Source organism: Vigna unguiculata, chromosome 5, assembly GCF_037176805.1.
Source record: "Vigna unguiculata cultivar grain cowpea cultivar isolate G323 ecotype 2 chromosome 5, ASM3717680v1, whole genome shotgun sequence".
Lineage (NCBI taxonomy): Eukaryota > Viridiplantae > Streptophyta > Magnoliopsida > Fabales > Fabaceae > Vigna > Vigna unguiculata.
This window is the reverse complement of record NC_140796.1, coordinates 35,857,658-35,863,657: the sequence shown is the minus strand read 5'-3', so window position 1 is coordinate 35,863,657 and position 6,000 is coordinate 35,857,658.

The window sequence follows — 6,000 nt, the reverse complement described above, 5'->3', positions numbered from 1 at the left end:
CGGGACAATATGTTAAAGAAGTATTATGTGATATTGCTCCCACGAACTCTTGTCATCTTCTTTTGAGATGGGCATGGCTTCATTTTAAAACGCTCAATCTTCATAAACGTTCCCTTTATTTGAGGAATGAGGGACATGAAGTGAAGTTGAAATTTATGACACCATGACAAGCCAGTAAGGATCAACATAGGCTGAAGGAGAAAATAGAAAAAGAAAGAATATAAAAGGAAGAAATATAAACTGTGGAAGGAATGGAAATTGAAGAAAAAGAAAAGGAAGAAAAGATAAAGATGATGGAAAAGGTAGTAGAGAAACAAAGTGTTTAATCAAAGGCCACCCATGTTTAGTTGCATTCGTTTACGAAAGCGACAACACTGTTGTAAGCCAAAGATTGGTGGAGAAACTCAAGTTACCAACAAGCATTCACTCGAATCAAGCAAGGATCAAATTAAGTACGGGACAATGTGTGCAAGAAGTATTATCTGATATTGCTCACACGAACTCTTGTCATCTTCTTTTGAGATTGGCATGGCTTCATTTTAAAACGCTCAATCTTGATAAAGGTTCCCTTTAGTTGAGGCATGAGGGACATGAAATGAAGTTGAAATTTATGACACCAAGACAAGCTAGTAAGGATCAACAAAAGCTGAAGGAGAAAATAGAAAAAGAAAGAATATAAAAGGAAGAAATATAAACTGTGGAAGGAATGGAAATTGAAGAAAAACTAAAATGAAGAAAAGATAAAGATGGTGGAAAAGGTAGTAGAGAAACAAGGTGTTTAATCAAAGGCCTCCCATGTTTAGTTGCATTCGTTTACGAAAGCGACAACACTGTTGTAAGCCAAAGATTGGTGGAGAAACTCAAGTTACCAACAAGCATTCACTCGAATCAAGCAAGGATCAAATTCAGTACGGGACAATGTGTGCAAGAAGTATTATCTGATATTGCTCACACGAACTCTTGTCATCTTCTTTTGAGATTGGCATGGCTTCATTTTAAAACGCTCAATCTTGATAAAGGTTCCCTTTATTTGAGGCATGAGGGACATGAAATGAAGTTGAAATTTATGCACCAAGACAAGCTAGTAAGGATCACCAAAGGCCCAAGGAGAAAATAGAAAAAGAAAGAATATAAAAGGAAGAAATATAAACTATGGAAGGAATGGAAATTGAAGAAAAAGAAAAGGAAGAAAAGATAAAGATGGTGGAAAAGGTAGTAGACAAACAAGGTGTTTAATCAAAGGCCTCCCATGTTTAGTTACATTCGTTTACGAAAACGACAACACTGTTGTAAGCCAAAGATTGGTGGAGAAACTCAAGTTACCAACAACCATTCACTCGAATCAAGCAAGGATCAAATTCAGTACGGGACACTATCTGCAAGAAGTATTATCTGATATTGCTCACACAAACTCTTGTCATCTTCTTTTGAGATTGGCATGGCTTCATTTTAAAACGCTCAATCTTGATAAGGGTTCCCTTTATTTGAGGCATGAGGGACATGAAATGAAGTTGAAATTTATGATACCAAGACAAGCCTGTAAGGATCAACATCGGCTGAAGGAGAAAATAGAAAAAGAAAGAATAGAAAAGGAAGAAATATAAACTGTGGAAGGAATGGAAAATGAAGAAAAAGAAAAGGAAGAAAAGATAAAGATGATGGAAAAGGTAGTAGAGAAACAAGGTGTTTAATGAAAGGCCACCCATGTTTAGTTGCATTCGTTTACGAAAGCGACAACACTGTTGTAAGCCAAAGATTGGTGGAGAAACTCAAGTTACCAACAAGCATTCACTCGAATCAAGCAAGGATCAAATTCAGTACGGGACACTGTGTGCAAGAAGTATTATCTGATATTGCTCACACAAACTCTTGTCATGTTCTTTTGAGATTGGCATGGCTTCATTTTAAAACGCTCAACCTTGATAAAGGTTCCCTTTATTTGAGGCATGAGGGACATGAAATGAAGTTGAAATTTATGATACCAAGACAAGCCAGTAAGGATCAACATAGGCTGAAGGAGAAAATAGAAAAAGAAAGAATAGAAAAGGAAGAAATATAAATTGTGGAAGGAATGGAAATTGAAGAAAAAGAAAAGGAAGAAAATATAAAGTGATGGAAAAGCTAGTAGAGAAACAAGGTGTTTAATGAAAGGCCACCCATGTTTAGTTGCATTCGTTTAGGAAAGCGACAACACTGTTGTAAGCCAAAGATCGGTGGAGAAACTCAAATTACCAACAAGCTTTCACTCGAATCAAGCAAGGATCAAATTCAGTACGGGACAATGTGTGAAAGAAGTATTATATGATATTGCTCCCACGAACTCTTGTCATCTTCTTTTGAGATTGGCATGGCTTCATTTTAAAACGCTCAATCTTGATAAGGGTTCCCTTTATTTGAGGCATGAGGGACATGAAATGAAGTTGAAATTTATGATACCAAGACAAGCCTGTAAGGATCAACATAGGCTGAAGGAGAAAATAGAAAAAGAAAGAATAGAAAAGGAAGAAATATAAACTGTGGAAGGAATGGAAAATGAAGAAAAAGAAAAGGAAGAAAAGATAAAGATGATGGAAAAGGTAGTAGAGAAACAAGGTGTTTAATGAAAGGCCACCCATGTTTAGTTGCATTCGTTTACGAAAGCGACAACACTGTTGTAAGCCAAAGATTGGTGGAGAAACTCAAGTTACCAACAAGCATTCACTCGAATCAAGCAAGGATCAAATTCAGTACGGGACACTGTGTGCAAGAAGTATTATCTGATATTGCTCACACAAACTCTTGTCATCTTCTTTTGAGATTGGCATGGCTTCATTTTAAAACGCTCAACCTTGATAAAGGTTCCCTTTATTTGAGGCATGAGGGACATGAAATGAAGTTGAAATTTATGATACCAAGACAAGCCAGTAAGGATCAACATAGGCTGAAGGAGAAAATAGAAAAAGAAAGAATAGAAAAGGAAGAAATATAAACTGTGGAAGGAATGGAAATTGAAGAAAAAGAAAAGGAAGAAAATATAAAGATGATCGAAAAGCTAGTAGAGAAACAAGGTGTTTAATGAAAGGCCACCCATGTTTAGTTGCATTCGTTTAGGAAAGCGACAACACTGTTGTAAGCCAAAGATCGGTGGAGAAACTCAAATTACCAACAAGCTTTCACTCGAATCAAGCAAGGATCAAATTCAGTACGGGACAATGTGTGAAAGAAGTATTATATGATATTGCTCCCACGAACTCTTGTCATCTTCTTTTGAGATTGGCATGGCGTAATTTTAAAACGCTCAATCTTGATCAAGGTTCCCTTTATTTGAGGCATGAGGGACATGAAATGAAGTTGAAATTTATGACACCAAGACAAGCCAGTAAGGATCAACAAATGCTGAAGGAGAAAATAGAAAAAGAAAGAATATAAAAGGAAGAAATATAAACTGTGGAAGGAATGGAAATTGAAGAAAAAGAAAAGGAAGAAAAGATAAAGAAGATGGAAAAGCTAGTAGAGAAACAAGGTGTTTAATGAAAGGCCACCCATGTTTAGTTGCATTTGTTTACGAAAACGACAGCACTGTAGTAAGCCAAAGATTGGTGGAGAAACTCAAGTTACCAACAAGGATTCACTCGAATCAAGCAAGGATAAAATTCAGTACGGGACACTGTGTGCAAGAAGTATTATCTGATATTGCTCACACAAACTCTTGTCATCTTCTTTTGAGATTGGCATGGCTTCATTTTAAAACGCTCAATCTTGATAAAGGTTCCCTTTATTTGAGGCATGAGGGACATGAAATGAAGTTGAAATTTATGACACCAAGACAAGCTAGTAAGGATTAACAAAGGCTGAAGGAGAAAATAGAAAAAGAAAGAATATAAAAGGAAGAAATATAAACTGTGGAAGGAATGGAAATTGAAGAAAAAGAAAAGGAAAAAAAGATAAAGATGGTGGAAAAGGTAGTAGAGAAACAAGGTGTTTAATCAAAGGCCTCCCATGTTTAGTTGCATTCGTTTACGAAAACGACAACACTGTTGTAAGCCAAAGATTGGTGGAGAAACTCGAGTTACCAACAACCATTCACTCGAATCAAGCAAGGATCAAATTCAGTACGGGACACTGTGTGCAAGAAGTATTATCTGATATTGCTCACACAAACTCTTGTCATCTTCTTTTGAGATTGGCATGGCTTCATTTTAAAACGCTCAATCTTGATAAAGGTTCCCTTTATTTAAGGCATGAGGGACATGAAATGAAGTTGAAATTTATGATACCAAGACAAGCCAGTAAGGATCAACATAGGCTGAAGGAGAAAATAGAAAAAGAAAGAATAGTAAAGGAAGAAATATAAACTGTGGAATGAATGGAAATTGAAGAAAAAGAAAAGGAAGAAAAGATAAAGATGATGGAAAAGCTAGTAGAGAAACAAGGTGTTTAATGAAAGGCCACCCATGTTTAGTTGCATTCGTTTACGAAAGCGACAACACTGTAGTAAGCCAAAGATTGGTGGAGAAACTCAAGTTACCAACAAGCTTTCACTCGAATCAAGCAAGGATCAAATTCAGTGCGGGACACTGTGTGCAAGAAGTATTATCTGATATTGCTCCCACAAACTCTTGTCATCTTCTTTTGAGATTGGCATGGCTTCATTTTAAAATGCTCAATCTTGATAAAGGTTCCCTTTATTTGAGGCATGAGGGACATGAAATGAAGTTCAAATTTATGACACCAAGACAAGCCAGTAAGGTTCAACATAGGCTGAAGGAGAAAATAGAAAAAGAAAGAATATAAAAGGAAGAAATATAAACTGTGGAAGGAATGGAAATTGAAGAAAAAGAAAAGGAAGAAAAGATAAAGATGATGGAAAAGGTAGTAGAGAAACAAAGTGTTTAATCAAAGGCCACCCATGTTTAGTTGCATTCGTTTACGAAAGCGACAACACTGTTGTTGTAAGCCAAAGATTGGTGGAGAAACTCAAGTTACCAACAAGCATTCACTCGAATCAAGCAAGGATCAAATTTAGTACGGGACAATGTGTGCAAGAAGTATTATCTGATATTGCTCACACGAACTCTTGTCATCTTCTTTTGAGATTGGCATGGCTTCATTTTAAAACGCTCAATCTTGATAAAGGTTCCCTTTATTTGAGGCATGAGGGACATGAAATGAAGTTGAAATTTATAACACCAACACAAGCCAATAAGGATCAACATAGGCTGAAGGAGAAAATAGAAAAAGAAAGAATAGAAAAGGAAGAAATATAAACTGTGGAAGGAATGGAAATTAAAGAAAAACTAAAAGGAAGAAAAGATAAAGATGGTGAAAAAGGTAGTAGAGAAATAAGGTGTTTAATCAAAGGCCTCCTATGTTTAGTTGCATTCGTTTACGAAAGCGACAACAATGTTGTAAGCCAAAGATTGGTGGAGAAACTCCAGTTACCAACAAGCTTTCATTCGAATCAAGCAAGGATCAAATTCAGTACGGGACAATATGTTAAAGAAGTATTATGTGATATTGCTCCCACGAACTCTTGTCATCTTCTTTTGAGATGGGCATGGCTTCATTTTAAAACGCTCAATCTTCATAAACGTTCCCTTTATTTGAGGAATGAGGGACAAGAAATGAAGTTGAAATTTATGACACCATGACAAGCCAGTAAGGATCAACATAGGCTGAAGGAGAAAATAGAAAAAGAAAGAATATAAAAGGAAGAAATATAAACTGTGGAAGGAATGAAAATTGAAGAAAAAGAAAAGGAAGAAAAGATAAAGATGATGGAAAAGGTAGTAGAGAAACAAGGTGTTTAATCAAAGGCCTCCCATGTTTAGTTGCATTCGTTTACGAAAACGACAACACTGTTGTAAGCCAAAGATTGGTGGAGAAACTCAAGTTACCAACAAGCATTCACTCGAATCAAGCAAGGATCAAATTCAGTACGGGACACTGTGTGCAAGAAGTATTATCTGATATTGCTCACACAAACTCTTGTCATCTTCTTTTGAGATTGGCATGGCTTCA